The following is a 21334-nucleotide window of genomic DNA, read 5'->3' on the forward strand; positions in this document are numbered from 1 at the left end:
TGTTAGTTCTGCTGTTTCAATAGTTTATTTGAGGTTTTGTTTTAAAATAGTTTAAAGGGATAATTTAGGAAATTTCATTGGAATTGCTATGTCTACCATCTTGGCTTATGCCAATTTCTTTATAAAAATAAGTTAAAATAAGAGAGCCATCTGTTTTGATGATGATGTTGATGATGATGATGATGATGATGATGATGATGATGATAATGTGGGTGCTCTGACTAAAGGAAAGTGAATTTCTTGAGAAAGATCTTTAGAAAAACCAGGATTTTTGTAGGTTAATTGGGATTCATATGGCCTTGCTTTGTCTTGAATCGTTATTCTATACAATTTTGCTGTTCTTTTTTCTAGCATAATTTCAGAGTTATACTCCTCTGATGACCACTACCAGATCATCATCCTTTTCTAATCATATAAGTATGTGTTCGTAGAAGATGTTGTAATGAAACAAAACTGCAAGCACTACATAATTTGGAATTGAAAAGAAAGACTGAAGAGAGAACATGTCTTCTTAATATCACTTAACATTAAAAACCTTAGAAAATTAAAGTGAAGACAGAAAAAGGCTCATTTGCTCTCTGTCTGTCTCTCTGAATTCAATTTATTGGAAATATTTCACAGGTCTTTGAAACTAAATTGGATAACATATTTTTATATATTTTCATAATTCAATGAACTGATCATTAGTATTTTAAGTTTATTTTTCATAAAGTTATTTCACTGAGCATTTAACAGGACCTCAGTAAATATTTATTGTGTAATTATTATTTTTATGAAAGTAATTTATCCAATTTTAGTAGTTCTTTAGTGTCCTAAATACTAACTGAAATATTCACTTTTGAAAATAAAATAATTATTGGACAATCTGCAGTGTGGGTAAATTCACAGCAATCCAGAATACCCACATTTATTATTCTTATTTTGATTTCACCATGGAAATATTTAAGGTTTAGAGAAGTCTATAGTTTGAACTTGAGGGACTCTAAGATCCTATCCAGTGTGTTTTGTCTTTCCTTTTTTCCTCTCCCTGGCTCTGGCTCTTTTGTTTATTTTAATGCAATATATTTAATAGAAAAATGAAGACTGATCAATATGATCAATGTTTTCAGTTGTCTAGCACCATATTTTTATTTAACTATATCTTTGACAAATCTGATCTCTTGGTCCACATTGTCAATACTAGTCAGCACTATTAACTGTTGGCAAATTCTAGACATAATGGCTAAAAAGAAATAAAATGTCTTTGAAGGATTGGTCTTATAAACTCAAGCCATAATAATAAAGTCATGGAAAGTCATTTCCACACAACAATACTCTGTAATGCCCAATTTTAGGAAATAAGGCTCACAGTTTTCAAGGATATCAAGTTTTTTTTTAAAAGTCCAAGTTATGGATTAAATTCTATCCTTCCAAGTTATTTCATATTTATTTTATGTTTATGGGAATATATGATCTTAGTGCCTATAAGATCAGTCTCTGTAATGCAAACACCTAGATCCAGGTCTTGATTCTAACATATACTAGCTATTTTATCTTGGGATAATCTATTTAACTTTTCATTATTTGGGTTACTAGAAATAGACTAAAAATAAAAGACTAGTTACTGTCCTGAAGTGATAGAAGCTTATACCAAAAAAGCATATCCATAAAACAATGTCTTAATTCTGTACATTTAAATTTCCCTCAGAATATAATCTCCTTAAGACTAAGAGGTACTATTTCATTTTTGTCTTTGATTTTCCAGTGTCTGCCATATTTCATGTTACATAGTTGGAAATTGCAAAATTAGCTTGCAGCTCCTACCTTGGACTGAAGACCTGACCTGACTTTCATAAGAATATATTTGGGGGGCAGCTAGGTGGTGCAGTGGTAGTGCACTGGCCCTGGAATCAGAAGTACCTGAATCAAATCTGGCCTCAGACACTTAAAAATTACCTAGCTGTGTGGCCTTGGGCAAGCCATTTAACCCCATTTGCCTTGCAAAAACCTTTAAAAAAAAAGAATCTATTTGGAATGATATTGCATAATTAAGAAAAATACTCTTCTTTCTTTTTTAGCTTTAAACACAATGAAAAACTTCTTTTTCAGTTCATCTTAGAAAGGGATTGGAAGTACAAGAGATCAATGCAAGTAAAGAGTGATGAACTAGTCTTATCTTATCATAGACCTTATTTTGTCAAACATTTTAATTAAGATGTCATTGTATATAAGCATTTATTTATTTTAAATATAATCTAGAGTCCAATTGTCTCCTTTTATTTAATTTGGTATAGTTCTTTTAATACAGGAGTCTTTGTCCATAATCAGACCATGGTCACAGTCGGGACCCCCATACTGTCATAGAGCTAGAACATTCCTCATAGCCCCAGGGCAGAGGAGTGTGTTTGTGGTCATCCACAGATCAAAGTTAGGAGAGAAGGCAGAGCCTTCCCTAAGACCTTGAATGAACTGAGGTCCTTGCAAGAGGTATCCCAATAATACTCAAAAATTCAGGAAGCAACTCAAAACCAGGGTACAGGCTGGGGAAATGAATAAACAGGAAAAAAAAGGAACCTGACCATAGACAAATACTTTGGTCCCATGGAGGATCAAAACACACGCTCAGAAGATGAAAAAGTCCAAGTTTCTGGATCTAAAGACTCCAAGAAATATAAAAGTTGGGTTCAGGCTATGAGAGAGCTCAAAAAAGATTTTGAAAATCAAGTAAGGGAGGTAGAGGAAGAATTGGGAAGAGAAATGAAAGAGATGCAGGAAAAACATTGAAAAGAACTCAGTAGGTTAGTCAAGGAGATCAAAAAATGCTGAAGAAAACAACAAGCTAAAAACCAGTTTAGGTCAAATGGATAAAACAGTTCAAAAAGTTAATGAGGAGAAGAATGCCTTAAAAAACAGAGTTGGCCAGATGGAAAAGGAGAAAAGAAAGCTTTCTGAGGAAAATAGATCCCTCAAATGTAGAATGGAGCTAAAGGAAGCTGATGACTTTGCAAGGAATCATGACAATAATTCAACACCAAAAGAATGAAAAACTAGAAGAAAATGTGAAATGTTTCATTGATAAAACCAACTAATCTGGAAAATAGATCCAAGAGAGAGAGAATTTAGAAATTATTGGACTACCTGAAAGTCATTAACAGGAAAAAGGACCTTGGCTTCATTTTTAAAGAATTTCTACAGGAAAATTGCCTTGATATTTTAGGAGCAGAGGGTAAAATAGAAAATGAGGGAATTCATCGATCACTTCCTGAAAGACATCAAAAAATAAATAAACCCAGGAATATTATAGACAAATTCCAAAACTCCCAAGTCAAAGACAAAATATTACAAGCAGTCAGAAAGAAACAATTCAAATATCAAGGAGCTCCAGTCAGGATTACACAGTATTTAGCAGCATCTACATTAAGGGCTCATAGGGCTTGGAATATAATATTTTGGAGTGTTGAATGCAACTGAGAAGCAACTACTCAGCAAAACTGAACATCCTCTTCCAGGGGGAAAAATAGACTTTTAATGAAACAGGAGAATTTTGAATGTTCCTGCTGAAACAGCTAGAGCTGAACAAGAAGTTTGATCTTCAAGTACAGGACTCAGGTGAAGCATAGAGAGAGTGGAAGTGAAGGGTAAATTCTAAGGACTTAATGATGATGAACTGTGTGTATTCCTGCATGAGAAGATGATACTGATAAAAACTCATATGAATCTTCTCATTTATTAGAGCAGTTAGAAGGAGCTTTTAAAAATGAGGCACAGGAGGGAACTGAACAGGAAGGTATAATATATTTTTAAAATGGAGTCAATTGGTTAAAAGGAAATGTACTGGGAGAAAGGAAAGGAATGGTAGAATAGGCTAAGATATTTCATGTAAAAGAGTCAAGAAATAGCTTTTGCAATGGTATGGAAGGTGGGGAAGGAGAGGGGGAATGAGAGAGCCTTCATTCTCATCAGGAATGAATAGGTCTCATCATAGACTTCTTATTTTGGCAAACATAATTTAATTAAGATGTCATTGTGTATAAGTATTTATTTTAAATATAATCTAGAGTCCAATTGTCTCCTTTTATTTAATTTGGTATAGTTCTTTTAATACAGGAGTCATTTTTGGCAAGCCTTTTTCTATGAGAGGAGACAGCATATATACTCAATGGGGTATAGAAATTTAGAAGAAAAAGGAGAGAAAGGGGATAGGAGAAAGGGATTGAGGAAAGGGGGGGTTAGAGATAGAGAAGATGGTAGATCATGGGAGATGATAGTCAGATAACACACATTTTCTTTTTTTACTTTTTGTAAGGTGGTGGATTGGGTGGCCTGTCTGGGACCAAGGGGCTGGGTGGTTGTTGGGTCTCTGGGTTGGGATGTAGATTTGAGGCTTCCTGGCTCCAGAGCTGGTGCTTTGTCTGCTGCACCACTCAGCTGCCCCACAGCACATTTTCTGGAGAGGGATGGAGTGAAAGGAGAGAGAAAATATAAAGAATATTAGTGGGGAGGAATGGATGGAGGGAATTACAATCAGCAACAGCACTGTGGAAAAATCTGGAAGTAACTTCTCTGATGGACTTAAAATAAGGAATGTGATCCACCCCAGGGAGAGAGCTGATAGTATTGGAACACAGACTGAAGCACATATTTTTTTTCTCTTTCTTTCACTTTATTTCTCATGAGGTTTTATATTTTTGTGAGGGGGAAAGGAGATTATGTTTACTCTAATAACAAGAATATTTTAGTAATGTGTAAATAATAAAAAAATAAGTAAAGACAATAAATGTTAAAAAACCTATGAGACAACAAAATACAAATTTCATTAAACAACGTTAAAAAAGATAACAAAATAATGTTTTAAATTTGATTCAACTTCCTCTAGATGAGATCAGAGAGGAAAGTGGTATCATATAATCTAAAAAATCAGAAACTGAGTATTTATTTTAGGAAAAGGAGCTATGTCTGAGCAATTATCCAATTTAAGTAAATTTAATGTTTGCTATAAATTTTCCTTAAACAGCAATACTGCCCTTTGGTTGCTAGTCATGTTAAATCTTTATTCCACCAACATTTGTTTTTTAGAAATAACAATGAAATAAATGAGGTCAAGATTGATTTTTATCTTTATTACTTTTGTACATACTTCACAGCGTCAGTCTTTAATACTTACATTTAGGTTTATGACTTTTGTTTTTCTATCTGAATTTCTTTCCCCTACTTTGAACAATTGTGAATTGAACAGGAGGGATAACAAGCTCAACTCTGTGCATGTGTGTACATTTCCCTATTTTACTTGTATTTCTTTCTAGTTGAAGCCTGGACTTCAGAACTCCAAATTGGCTTTTAGTTTAATATTCTCAATCATGTGACCTATGAACTACCTGAAATAGTCAAGATATTACAAGGGAGGCTTATAAAGAATATGTCAACCGGTTTTTGACATATAGAATGGTAGAGACCTACAGTACAAGCTTGTCTCAGCAGTCCTCTAAAGGTTAATGGAATGGGGATTTGGGTAGACATGACTGATTTTCCTTATGTAGTTGGAAAAGAAGAAAAAAAGGAAGCTGATTTGGACAAAGACCTTTAAGGTCTTATACATCTGCATCTTCCTATCTTAAGGGCAACAAAGAACAAGGATCTCTCTTAACCTAAATCACTCTAATCTCTTGGAAGAATCCACAACTTGTCAGAGAAAACATTTCTCTAGCCTAGGAATAAGTGAGCTGACTGGATAAAATAGCCAGTGGGAAACAGCATAAAAACCAAGCACAGTGAATCAAACATGCTCTTAGAACACTTGTTAAGGTTAAGTCAGTATTTTGCTGATATAAAACCTCTATATTGGCAAAGAGGAGTATATCTCCAGGCTCTTTAATATTATATAAAGATGAGGTGCACCTTAGTCCATATTATTGCCAGTTCTTCATACAAAAATGTTTGCTTTTCTTTAGATTGGCATCAACATGATACACTGGAAGAATTTTGTCTATAGTATTGCTGAAAGCAGCTCTTAGTTTTCCCATCTTCCTCCACTACCTCCCCTCCCCCCACCAAGGGACCCACAGTGTTATGGAAAAAAAAATACATCTTTTTATTGTATGCTATGGATTACACTTTTTTGTTTCCTTGAGTATTTGTTTTTGTTTTAATTTTCTGTCACCTAAGATAAAATTTTTTCTTGTCACTTTATAAGTTTTTATTTCTTAACTTTATCCTTGCAACCATTCATATAACCAATATCAGAAAATGATTTTGTTTTTTCTAAGTGGTTGTTTATTTATTTTTCCAAGTACATATAAAAGTAGTTTTCAACATTCATCCAGTTGCCAACTTATGCCAAATTAATTTTTCTACTATACTCCCTTCGCTCCCCTCTCCCCATGACAGTGAACTATATGGTATATATTGTACATATTCAAACGAGTGTAACATATTTCCATATTAGTCAGATGTGAAAGAGGAATTAGAACTAAGGGAAAGGAAAACAATGAGATAGAAAAGAGAACACTTTTTTGCTTTGCTTTGCATTTAAACTCCATAGTAGCTGTATTTCATTTTTCTGAATGTAGATGTCATTTTCCATAAGAGGTCTCTCAGGATTGTCCTTGATCCCTGAACAAATGAGAGTAGTTGCATTCATCATAATTAATCCATCTCACAATGTTACCATTAATGTGTACAATGTTATCTTGATTCTGTTCACTTCATTCAGCATTAATTCATGCAAGTCTTTCCATGTTTTTCTAAAGTCTGATTACTAGTGATTTCTTATAGAACAATAGTACTCCAGAATATTCATATACTAAAACTTCTTGAGTCATCCACCAATTTTTAGGCATCCCCTCAATGGCCAATTCTTTGCCACTAAAAGTGTTATTATAAATATCTTTGTACATGTGGGTCTTTCCTCCCCTTTTTATGATATCTGGGATATAGACTCAGTGGTGAGTAGTATTTCTGGATCAAAGAGTATGTAGTTTTATTGTTTTTTGAGCATAGTTACAAATTCCTCTCCAGAACTGTTTAATTAGTTCACAACTCCAACAGTGTCTTGATGTCCTGGTTGTCTGATATCCTCTTTAACATTGATCATTTTCCCTTTTTTAACTTCTCAGTCAATCTGATAGTCATGCTACAGTACATTGCAATTGGTTTAATTTTCATTTCTCTAATCAATAATTATTTGGGGCATTTTTTCATATGACTACACATAGCTTTAATTTCTTCATCTGAAAACTATTTGTTCATATCCTTTACCATTTATCAATTGGAGAATGACTTTCATTCTTATGTTTGATTCAGTTCTTTATATAATTTAGAAATGAGTCCTTTATCAGAAACACTAGCTGTGAAAATAGACCGGTTTTCTGCCTTCCTCCTAATCTTTATTGCATTGGTATTCTTTGTGAAAAATATTTTTGAATTTGGTCTATTTGAAACCATTCATTTATAATTTATAATTTATAACATTCTCTATATCTTGTTTATTCATAACTTCTCCCTCTCCACAGATCTGGCAGTTAGGCTATTCTTTGTTTTTCTTGGTCTATTTTATCACCCTTTATAGCTACATCTTCTACCCATTTTGACTTTTTCTTTATATAGATCAGGGTCAGGGAATATTTAAACCATGGATCATATAAGTCTGGCTAAGGCATTTGGTGTGGTGCTGTCACAGCAGCCATGAATGGGACTTGAAATTCAATAGATCTAGAAACCTTTTAGGGGTGAATTAATTAAATGTTTGAACAACTATAGCAGGCTGAACTTTAAGTTGATAATTCTGTATGGCCACTAATGATGTCCAAATGACCCTTGGCAGGAAAATCTTCCTCATCCCTGGTATAGGTGAGATCTGGTCAACACCTTGTTTTTGCTAAAATACTTTCCAGTTTTCCCAGAAGATTTTTGTCAAATACTGGGCTCTTAACCAAGAAACTAGTGTCTTTGGATTTATCAAACAGTAGATTGCTATAACCATTTACTGTTGTTTCTTTAGTGCCCAATCTATTGCACTGACCCCCTTCTCTATTTCTTAGCCAGTCCTTGACAGTTTCGATATCTGCTGCTTTATAGTATAATTTTATATTGGAATGGCTAGGCTTTTTTTATAATTCTCTTGATATTCTTGATCTTTTCTTCCTCAGATGAATTTTATCACTATTTTTCCTAGTTCTGTAAAATAGGGTTTTTGTTAATTTGATGAGTATGACACTGAAAAAAATTAAATTTAGATAAAATTGCAATTTTTTATAATAGTTTAGCCTATCCATGAGCAAATGACATTTTTAATTGTTTAGATCTGATTCTATTTGTGTGAAAAGTGTTTTATAATTCTTTTCATATAATTCCTAGTACATTCCCAAGTAGTTTATATTATATACAAATACATAACATAACATTTATCTTTCTATCTCTTATTGTTGATCATTATTTGTCATATGTAGAAATGTTGATTTATATCATTTATGTTATATCCTGCCACTTTGTTATTTGGGGGGGGGTTAGGCAAGGCAATGGGGTTAAATGACTTGCCCAAGATCACATAGCTAGGTAATTATTAAGTGTCTCAGACCAGATTTGAACTCAGGTCCTCCTGACTCCAGGGCCAGTGCTCTATCCACTGCACCACCTACCCACCCTATCCTGCTACTTTGTGAAAGTTGTTAATTATTTCAAGTAGTTTTTTTAATTGATTTTCTCGAGTTCTCTAAGTATACCATCATATCATCTGCAAAGAGTATAAGTTTTGTTTCCTTATTGTGCCATGCTTCTCCCTGAAATAAATGAGAGGAACTGCATCTATGATTTAAATAAAAAGGAGAACCATCATCATATCTTTGATCCTGAATAAAATAGAAATTGAAATCATTTCCTGAACCTAAAATGAAAACTTCCATGAATATTATTTCAAAGATCTGATGTCAATAAGCAGTCAGAAAGGAATAACTTAAATATTCTGGAGTTACAGTCATAATCACACAATAATTAGCAATTTCTATACTAAAGAATCAGAGGGCTTGTAATATTATATCATGTTCCAAGAACAAAGGAGCTAGAATTACAACAAAGAAAAGTCTGCCCATCAAATTGTAGTATTCTTCTTGGAAAAAATGAACAAATTGAGGAATTCCAAAGATATATGATAAAAATGTTAGAGCAGAATAAAAAAATTGATATTCAAGCTTAAGAGTCAAAAGAAACATAACAAGTTAAACATGAAAAAGTATCATAAATACTTAATTTGTTTATATTTCTAGATTTGACTACAAAGAACTTTATCAGTTGTAGTTAGAAGAAATCTGTATAGACAGAAGGCACGGACATGAGTCAATTATGTTGGGATGATGCCAAAGATGAACTGGGAGAAAAAAGTAAGGGAGAGGTAGAATGGGGTAAACTTTCTATTATAAGTTAGGTACACAGGGAAGAATTTTTATAGAGGAGGGGAAAATTAAGAGGTTTCCAGTCAATACTTGTACCTCACTCTCATTGGAATTAGTTCAAAGAGAGAATGTTTGGGAGAGAGACTCAAGAGACTCAGTTGGGTCAAAAAAAATTATGAAATAGGGAGATAAGGAAGGGATAAAAGATATGAGATAGAGAATGAGAAAGGGCAGGGAAGATTTAGAGAGAAGCATTATTGAAAGTAAGACAGATTTTTTGAAGAGGAGTAAGAATAAAATGGGAGAGAAAGATAAAAAGAGGAAAATGGAATGATGGAAAATGAACAATTAGTGATCTTAGCTTTGAATGAGATGAGCATAGAACAGAAGCATATAGCAGAAGTGACTAGAATCTAACAATATTTTTTTGTACAAGAGGCACTTTTGTGACAGAAAGAAACACAGAGACCTGCAGTGAAGAACTAGAACAGAGTGTACTTTGCTAAGTTGATGTGAGGAAGGAAGGAGTGGAAAATAATAATTTCAGGCAAAGCAAAAAAAAAATAGACCAAATTTAAAGAGATAATCAAGGAAACAACTTTTTGTTTGTTGTTTGTCCTTCTTTCTGAAAGAGCACCAAAGATATCATTAAGGAAATAGCTTGAATTGCAATAGTATTTATGAGGCAGAATTGTGAAAAGTTATAACCTCACTCTTTCCTCCAGAGTCATCTGAGTTCAGTGATAATACAGAGATCAGAACAAATGGAGATGGCTGCAGATGCACTAGGGGAAATTTGATCTTTTTAGATTAAAGTCTTTTCTTGGTCTCAGCTTTTCTAAGTCAATATCCATTTAGTCATTAATACCAGGAGATGACCTCTTTTCTCTATTCAAAAAAAAAAACCTACTGGGAGGGGATTAACTCAAGATTTCTGGCCAGAACAGAAAAAACTCTGAACCCAATCATTGACCAAGGGAGACTTGGACTGAGACCTATTATTGGCTAATCAGTGAGAGCCAGAGTGATCTGAGTTTAAAGTTTGGCCAAGCAACTCCATTTGAATACTAGTAGACTTTATAAAATCATAATCAGTTCAATATCAGAAGCACTCTGTAAATAAGTCATTACTTGTATTCTACCTCAAAGCATGGATAAGGATCCAACAGGTAGAAATGTGATTATGGGTGGATATGATGATGAAAGAATGAATTCGTAACTTCTGACTCCTTGTTCAGTGGACTTTCTACTCATCAAGCTAAAAAACTTGGTGAAATTGCTTTTAAATGATGCCCAAAATTTTAGGATATTACATTCATAATGAAATCCTTAAACTCAGAATAGTATGATATTCTTTTACAATTTTGAAATGTTCCCAAAATAATGATATCTCTTCATTAATAAGTTTCTTATGTTTCCAAATATTAAACTAATATACACCCAAGAGATAAAATCATTAATCATTCAAGCCCCATCAACAGAAGCATACATATTCCATGCAAGCACTGAGTTATTTTACATAATTACACCCTAAATGACCTCTATTGCCTAGTTCCATTAAGATACAATGTGTCATTTTTTTCCAAAAATTTTCTACTTTGACAAAGAAAGTACCTGTCTGTTATAGTCACATTAGACTCTATTTCTACACAAATTTGGAGTTTGTTAATACTATTTAATATCATGGCCCAGAGACTTGCCTGTCAGTGGTCTACTAATATAACACTTAAGAATGTCTGGTATCATAGATTTGCATCTCCATCATTGGATTGTATCATTCTTAGGTATGGATACAAGAAATTCCTAAATAGAAATCTTGGTTATGGGTGGGGCAAATGAAAGATATTCTAGAAAAAAGGCATATTATCCTTAATATCATCATCTTTATTATTCTCCTCATCATCATCCTTAGAAAGCATTTGTTATAAATTTATTATATTCCAGGCTCTTGTATAAAGCTCTGTGGAATACAAAAAAAAGTAAAATCTCTGTCCATTAGAAGAAATTCTCCAAACAGCTTTTTATAAATAATACTTATATAAAGTAAATTGTAAGTGATCTGAAAATGAAGGCATTAGTATTATTTTTTAGAAGGGGGATAAATGGAGGATGAAGACCAGAAATACTGTTCTGAAAAGGGTGGAATATCAACAGTCTCAAAGGAAACCTATAAAGCCAAGCCACAGAGATAAAGAGGCAAAAAACCCTCTAATATTCTAGAGAGAGGATTTGTCTAATGAAAAAGAACATGGTTTGAAGATTCAGTGGTATATATGAGAAATAGTAAGAATGTCAGTTTGACTGGACTGTAGTACTTGTTGGAGAATAAATTATAATATAGAAAAGGTAAGAAAGGCTTTAAAATACAGAAGATTTTTATAGTTGATCCTGGATAAAAAAGGAAGCAACAAGAGTTAATTGAAAAAACAAGTTATGCAGTCAGTCCTATATTTTAGGAAGATATTTTTTGGCTATTGAATAGACAATGGTAAAAGATTTGAGGCAGGGAGGTTAGTCAGAAGACAATAATTTATGCATGAAGTTATAAGGACATGCATCAGGATAATGTGCTGCCAATGGAGAAAAGAGAATGTAAACGAGATGTTGGAATATAGAACTAAGATATGGCAACAGATTGGACATGAGCAAGATTGTGAGTCAAGATGACTTTGAGGTTGTAAGTTCAGATGGTTATTAGATAAGTGATATTCTCAATAACAAATAGAGGATTGGGGTAAATTTTAAGGTTTTCTTTTGAATATGTGGAATTTGAAATGCCTATCTATTTTGGGTTATCCAGTCAACATTTAGAAATATGATTCTAAAGGTCATGAAAGAAGTTTGGAAGAGTTATCTTTATAGATCTTATTATTGAAAGCCTGGGAACTAATTAAATAACCAAGTGAGATAAAATAGAGGCTATAAGGGCCAGATTCTTAGGACACACCCACAGTTAGTGGATCCTGAATGAAGATCCAACAAAGAAAACTGAAGAATGGGAGAATCAATAGAGAGCAATGCCATAAAATCCTACTGAAGAGATACTAATTTCAGATCAAATCACAAATAAATTAACCAAATTTTTAAAGTCCATTACATGCAAGATACTTTTCCACTTAATACAGATACAAATCAAAATGAAGCACAACTTTTTTCCTTCAAGAAGTATATAATTAAATACTGGGCAATAACTTCAAATGGGAAAATATAATTACAAATGTAGCTGGGTCTGTCTTTATTGCCAGATTAATTTTATATCATTGAATAATCTATACTCTCTATTGTTTCCTGATAGTCTAAGTAAACATTTAGCTTGTGGCTTCAGTACAGCAGTTCCTGTAAACATATGGAGATAAAGGGTCCAAACAATTACCAAACACTTATGTGTCTTAAAGGAGAAGGACGAAACTCAAGAATGGAGGCAAGGTAATCATTATGGGAAAGTTTCAAAGGTAAGATCTCCAGGCAGCCAGCATGCACATGGTTTCTCTCTTCCAGATTGGCAGGGATCATAACCCTCATAAACTGTTTTAAAATGTTTTCCCTGCCTCTCCTTAATCTAGACTTTGACTTCTCTACTTTCTGACCCTTTTTGTGCATCATAACCTCATTGACTGATTGTTCATGATGCTTATGAGGAGGAATACAAAAGAGGATATGGCATTGATTACCAAAATAGACTCAAAATGAGATTTACTGGGTACCAATCCATATCTCCGTGAGTAATAGGTTTAAATGGTTTATAAACTGATGCCTTCAAGAAAAATCCAAATATTTTTGTTTTTGCATGTTCATTGTGTGAATTACATAATTCCTTATAAAAAGATTTAAAACCTGGAATATTTATGGGATTGACTTTCAACAGCAAACAGCTTACATTATTAAAAAAATGTTTCATTAGTTATACCACAAGCACACATGATATAATGCAATAGGAGTCAGATCATTTTAAAAAATATCCTTATGTTTTTCTTCCCATGAATATTGATAAATGTATTAATCATTCATAAATACAAAGAACTTTACAGCTAATGTTACTTATCTTGATGATCCAACATGACTTCCTATAGAGTAATATAATTTATACTAGTGTTATCAAATTCAAGTAGAAACCGGGGCAACTAAATATCAGAAGGATTTTTGTGCACCATATATTGACTTAGAAAACCATGCATGGACATTGCCCATATCCTACAATATTTTTATTTTATAAAATATTTTTCAATTACATTTTTATCTGATTTTGGCCTCCCTTGTGAATGTTACTTGCTACCTGTGTCTAAATCTAAACTTTAGACTAGCATGATGAAAAAGCTGCATATTATTCTGTCATTTTATATGTACCATACTCATATATGCTTCACATTTATTATTAAAGAGTTTACTGGTGGAACAAAGGAAGCCAGCAATAATAGAGAGAGTTGTGGAAAACAATTCAAGAGACAACTTTTTTAATTTATAATTTTTTAGTTCTGTCAATAACTATGTGTTCAAAGGCAAGTTAGGTGACATAGAGGAGTCAGGAAAACCTGATTTCAAATCTTATCTCAAATACTTTTAGCTTTGTGATCCTAGGCAAGTCATTGAATTCTGTTTGCTTCAATATACTCACCTGTAAAATGAATTGGAGAAGAAAATAGCAAACCACTCAAGTTTTGTTGCCCCAGTAGGGTCATGAAGAGTCAGACATGACAGAAATAACTAAACAACAAATAGGCAAGTTATTAAATGTCTTTCTTCTTTGATTTTAAGTTAGAGATAATCAAGTCCAATACTCCTTTTTGGGGTGGCATATTAAGAAAATTAACATCTGAGATCAAAAAGTAAGGCTAAATTTTGGAGTAAGGGGAGAAATGACTTGCCTAAGACCACACAGCTAGTAAGTGGCATGGACATAAATTGAAGCAAAGAATAAATATAATAGATAAAATAGATAAATAATAAATAGAATAACAGAAAACTCTATCACCTCCATTTTAATCGTCTTAGAAAAATTCTGAAGAGCATCTGTTAAGATAAGGTACAAACATGGAGTCATTCTTGAACTGAACTGCTAAACATTCAAACTTTATTTCAGAGAATACAAAACTCATAGATTGGCCATGTTGGTTGAATGACAAAAGAATGTTTGACTAAAAGAATTTGAACTCTGTGCATTATGCTTAAAATAGAATTGCAGTAGGTCAGAAGAAATATGAGATGAACAAATTCAGAGACAACTGATCCAATGAACTTTTTATGCTTGACCTGTGGTGGAGCCTTCCAAACTCATACTAGTCAGATTAGCCGGTCAAATACACTGTTTGATTCTGACAAAGCAATTATCATTTTGATCCTCATCCAGCAGACAGGGCAACAACCAATCACTCAATAAACCAAATAAATTTCAGCTCTTGTGATTCCTGACCTAAGGTAAAGTGTGTTCTGTTGGAATGTGAATGTTTTGAAAAATATTAAAGGCCACAGCGCCGGGCTCCGCCCCAGGCCGCTCCTTGGGGCCCGAGTCCTGGCGGGGGCCGTCCCGGCCTCGTCCCTCGGCCCACCCAGGCCCGGGCAGGCCTGGCCCCGTAGCGCCCGCGCAGCCGCGCCCTGGCCGAGCTCGGGCCCGCATCACGGCCGCCCCCGGCGCGGAGGACCGGCCCAAGGTCTTCGAGACAGCCTGCGGGCGGCCCTGAGGCCGCGCTGCAGCACGCGGCCAAGCCTAGGCGAGAAGGTGCAATCAGCTATCAGCAAAGCTATAGGAGACCTTGCCTTCTCCACAGGCCTTTCTGTAGGGGTTTTCTTCCTACAGTTCCTAGATGGGTGGTCCTCCTCTGAAAATCAAGAAACCATCAAATCCCTGTCTACCCTACCCACCTCACCTCACCTCCCCCCGTGCACCTGGACTACAACTCAGATCCCTCTCTGTTGCCAAAGCTGAAGACGGTGTGCCCCTTAGGTCTCGAAACCAGGGTGAATGACGCTGCACTCGCCACTTCTGGTTGTGTGTTTTGTTACCGATGTATATACAACTAGGTGAGGAGTCACCAAACCTGCCCCATCACAGGGGCTGCAACAGAAGTCCAGCACCTGGTTAAACTATACTCCCCTGAAAACTGAATGATCTTGCCAACTGTGCCTGACGAGTCCATGGTACTGCTCAGTCAGACCCATCCATCCTAGTTACCCATCTCACGACCACCTCTACCTTAAACAGCCTACCTGGCAAAACATTTTTTTAAATTAAATACATATTCATTTGTATGTAGTTTATTAATATGCCTTTCAGAAACGAATGAGAACAGTCATTACCGCGGTGGACAATTGTGAGGATCATCTGGAATAAGATCTAGCGTGTACTTGAACAGTTTCCTTTACCTTTGGAGCCAGACTAGCCCAAGAAGCATCCAAATAGGGAATTCTAGTCATTAGGCAGGCTCCTCTCCAAGGATTCACTTGTCTAAAGGATTTTGCCTTGAATGGAAATTAAACTTTAGAAAATGAGTCACTTTTTCAAATTGATACCCCTTCAGCATTCATTAATGCCTATCTAGTTTGGATTGTGATTTCGAGTGAATCCTTCACAAGAAGCCACATCATTTATCTTTTTTTGGGAAACTGATTAAGGTCAAGTCTTGTATTGGGTTGATTATTTCAAGCAGGCTGAGAACTTTAAGTCAGAGTCCCAGAATGTTAGACCAGGAAGGGACCTTGGAGATCTCTAGTCCAAGTCCGTTTTCAGAAGTAATTTGCCCACATTCACCCAACCTGGTTACTGTGGAGCCCTGACCTCCTCACCCAGTGCTCTTTTCTCCACTGTACCACAAATTACAGGGAGCAGAAAAACAGCTTTGTATAAGCAGTTTATGCTAAGTCCCTGAGGTATCTGCTAAGCTAGCATGAACATGTCTCACCATTAATCATGATTTTTATGAAGCCATCTCTGTAACATACCTCAAAAATAAATTTTGGTTTTATACAACAAAAATAAAAAAATATTAAAGGCAAAATTAAGTTAAAAATAAGAATCAAATATTGTTTCATATTATCTTTTTACAAAAAAAAATTATTTAAGGCAATGGGGTTAAGTGACTTACCCAAGGTCCCACAGCTAGATAATTATTAAGAATCTCAGGTCATGTTTGAACTCAGGTCCTCCTGAATTCAGGGCCAGTGCTCTATTCACTGTGCCAGCCAGCTGCCCCCATTTCAGATTATCTTTATGTCAAATGCAAGTATCATTTTATATATCTATATTTTATATGTCTAGGGAAAAAGATTAAAATCTAATAAATATCTATTATATCTATTAAATATCTATTAAATGTTTATTTCACTCCTCATGTCATTTCTGTGTAAAATGTTCACAATTTTTAGATCTAAATGTTGGTTCATATTTATTTAGTTATAGAACAAAATTACTCAAGAACAGTTCAAGCCTCTCCTTTTACAGATGAAGTTAATATCTTTCTTGCTGAGTAGCAAAATAACTATCCTTACTAATGAATCCCAAGAAAATGATCTATTCATGACACCATTTTCTGGGATTATGTATGAGTTTCTGATTATGAAAAGAAATTCAAATGAATCTGATATCTCTTTATTAAAATAAACATGGAGAGTCTCAACCTCTCCATAGTCTCAACTGGAGTTTCATGTTTTGTTCTTCAATTCATTTTTTAAAAATTTGAAATCACAGGGAAATTGTCTGTTTTATGTTCTGCATTCTTGTTTCCCCCACCATCACATGCCTGAAAGACTAGTACTTAGTGGAACAAACACTAGAAATGGTGATCATGATGATGTCTAATGTTGTCTTTTTTGTTTATTTTCATTTAGTGTATTTATCACTGGAAATATTAAAAAAATACCATGTAACTATTTTATCAGATATGTTATAGAGGGAAATCTTTTAAAACTATATATTGACCTTTGTGTTCAATTAAGTCATTTTTTACCCTGATATTTTCTGATTTTTTATTTTACTTTATTCATTTCCCATTTTCACAATTGCAGAAACTAAGGAGGTTTAGTAATATAACAAAATGCTCACTGCATATAAATAGCTAAGCCTGTACTCCTCAATGCTATTATCAAGCAAGATGATATATTTCCTTTGGCATCTCTCTTTTATAGCACTTGTCACATAAAATGTGGAATTGTGTCAAGAAAAACATCATTGAGGAATTTCATGCTCATTTCTTCTGGAAGTGCACTGACCGTGTTGCAAGAGAGGGAAATGACAGATAGATAGCCCATGGGCTTCTCTAGTAACAACAATAATAAAAAAAAAACCAAGAAGAATACCTTTAGTGGCTTGAGTAACTACTCTATACAGAAGTTTTGAGAGAACATGGATTAAAGCTGCATAGGATAATAAGCTATAGATGGGATCCAATACTGCCATTGAGCAGCAATGCCTATATCAATAAGATTGACGAATCATTAAAAAAATGTTGATGTCCATTCATCTGGCTTCATAGCCTCATTCTTATTCCTTATTTTATATTTCTCTTGATACCCAATGGTATTTAGAATTTCCTGCTATAGTGATCAACTGATTGTTATTGGTTTTTGTTTTGTTTTGCTTTCCATTCTGTCTCATTCATTAAAACTAAGATTTCTAGCATTCCCATAACTTAGTGAGAGTTAAAACTACTATAATATCCCATTATCCTAGTAAGTTAATGTCTATTAATATGTTAGATTATGGTATATATTTTTCAGGTAACACACTATCAACCATATTATATCTATACCAATTTATCTATATCTATCTCTATCTATTTTCACATAAAAGCCTATTTTTGAGCACATTGTGACAGAAATAATCATGAGTTCTTACACACCTTCAAGTTATCCAAGTAAATACTAATATCTACTGTAACTTTTAAAAAAATGTGTTGAATATGACCCTAACAAGTGCTTTTCATCCCTCCTTTAAAAAGGTGAACTCCCTAAAAGTAGAAGGATTTTTTATCTTTCTTACAATTCCTAGTACCTGGTGCCAAATATATTTTCAATGATTAACCAGCAAATAATTTTACTTTTCTGGCAACATGTTTCAGGCGATGAGGAAATTTTTAAAAAGTGTTTGGGAACCCCACAAAGGTTTTCCTAATGAAACCAACTCAAACTTCATTACTAGTTGACTTTAGTGCAGAAGAGACAAGGCAGAATATGAAAAAAAAATACTGCAAAATATATCTCAGATTACCAAGGTTTTTTTCAAATCATAAGTATAGATTTAAACAGATTCAAAGGCCAATAGACACTTTTGACCTATGCTAGACAATTTCCCTAAAAGTATATTTTATCTTCCAACAAACCTGCTCTTTTTGAACAGTATTTTAAATACTTACAAATCTATGGTATCATTCAACTTCCATTTCTTCATCTTGTCTATAACTATATGATGAGATACTTTGACATATGGTTTGTTCATCTATTTCTGTGCACTTTTCTTATTCTCTAAATTTTTAGATAGCAATTCATCTATATCTTAATCTTTTCTTCATGCCTTGGGATTTAGTTTGGACATGGTGATTTGACCTTATTGAATGTGACTAAGAGCTATTTTATTATATTCTTGCATGTTGTGAATATCGTCTCCATCTTATTTCTATCACTCCTTTGGTGAAACATAATAAAGAGGTCCTTCATGTTGACCACGTAGGCTTACTTAATTGGTTTCTGAGATAGAACTCTCAAAAAAAGGAGAAATCACAGCTTCTTAATCTCTCTTTTCTTCTAGTCTCTCTGACAAGGCCAACTCTTGGAACTCCATAGTGCCAGGAGTATTAACTGCTTCCTACGAACCAGTTCATGGAAGAGACTTTTCCAAATTCTCTGTGGAAAGACTGTTTCTGTGATTGAGTTACTCTTTGCTTGACTTCTTCCCCTTTTTTACAATACCTTATAAAATCTAAAATGACCACCCTATACCAAAACAAGGTCAAAATGGGTACAGGATTTAGACATAAAGAATGATACCATAGATAAATTAATAGACCAAAAATTATCTATCGGATCTATGAATATACTATGGAAAAGGGTAAACAAGCATTTTTTTTTTGCTTTATGAGAAAACAAGAATTAGAGAACATTATAAACTGCAAAATGAATGATTTTGACTATATTAAATTACAAAGTTTTTGCACTAATAAAATCAATGCCAAAATTAGAAGAAAAGAAGAAAGCTGGGAAACAATCTTCATAAGCAGGAGTTCTGATAAAATTCTCATTTCTAAAATATACAGAGAATTGCATCACATTTATAAGAATACAATTCATTTCCCCATTGAAAAATGGTCAAAGGATTGAATAGACAGTTCTCAAATGAAGAAATTAAAGTTATATATAATCACATGAAAAAAAATGATCCAAATCACTATTGATTAGATAAATACAAATTAAAACAACAATGAGGTATTATCACACACCTATTAGATTAGCCCAGATAAGAAAAGGGAAGATGATCAATGCTGGAGAGATTGTGGGAAGAATGGGACATTGATGCATTGCTGGTGGAGCTGTGAACAGGTCCAACCTTTCTGAAGAGCAGTCTGGAACTATGCTCAAAGTGCGACAAAAATGTGCATACCCTTTGATCCAGCAATACCACTACTGGGTCTATAGCCTGAGGAGATGATGAAAAAGGGTAGAAACATTATTTGTACAGAAATATTCATAGCAGCCTGTTTGTTGTGGCAAAGAATTGGAAATTAAGTGAATGTCTTTCAATTGAGGAAAGGCTTAACAAACTGTGGTATATATCTATATCTATATCTATATCTATATCTATATCTATATCTATATCTATATCTATATCTATATCTATATCTATATCTATATCTATATCTATATCATCTATATCTATATCTATATCTATATCTATATCTATATCTATACATATGTATATATATGTATGTGTATGTTTATATGTATATGTGTATGTATTTGTATTTGTATATGTATATGTGTGTGTGATGCAACATTATTGTACTATTAGAAACCATTTGAGATGGGAATCAGGGAAACTTGGAAGGATTTGCATGAACTGATGCTGAGCAAGATGAGCAGAACCAAAAAAAAATGTACACTTTAACAGCAACATGGGGGTGATGATCAAACTTAATGGACTTGTTCATTCCATCAGTGCAACAATCAGGCACAATTTGGGGGTATCTGCAATGGATAATACCATCTGTATCCAGAGAAAGAATTGTGGAGTTCAAACAAAGACCAAAGACTATTACCTTTAATTTAAAAAAAAAAAAGCTGTTATCTTATTATGTAATCTTGCAATTTCTTATATTTAATTTTTTTTCTCAAGGACATGATTTCTCTCTCAACACATTCAATTTAGATCAATGTACACCATGGAAACAATGAAAGACTAACAGACTGCCTTCTTTCAGGGGTGGAGTGGGGGAGAGGGAAAGAAGATTATGGGGAAAAAAAAGTGTAAAATTCAAAATAAATAAAAATCTTTCAAAAAACAGAGGCAAAAGAGGAATATCTTAGAAGTCCATGGAATTATTATGGAGCATTAACATATCTCTAAATACAGGGAAGTTAGATGGCATAGTAGTTGAAATATTGGGCCTGAAATTACAAAGACTTATCTTCATGAGTTCAAATCTGATCTCAGGCACTTTCTAACTTTGTGACTATGCAAATCACTTCACAATCTTTGCTTCATGTTTGCCAAGAAAAGCTCAGATGGAGTGAAGTTGCCTGAAAATAATGAATAGCAAAAATAACTATACGCACATGCACATACATATATGTATTATATGTATTATATATAATACATACATATATATATATATCCAATAGAATTTATTAAATATCTGTGTGGCAGGTACTATATTAAGCACTAAGGATGCAACGAATAGCAAAAGAAAAAAAAATAAAACTGACTCGGCTTTTAAGAATCTCATAGTCTTGGGGGCAGCTAAGTAGTGCAGGAGATAGAGCCCCAGCCCTAG

The sequence above is a fragment of the Macrotis lagotis genome, chromosome 3 (genome assembly GCF_037893015.1).
Source record: "Macrotis lagotis isolate mMagLag1 chromosome 3, bilby.v1.9.chrom.fasta, whole genome shotgun sequence".
Taxonomy (NCBI): domain Eukaryota; kingdom Metazoa; phylum Chordata; class Mammalia; order Peramelemorphia; family Peramelidae; genus Macrotis; species Macrotis lagotis.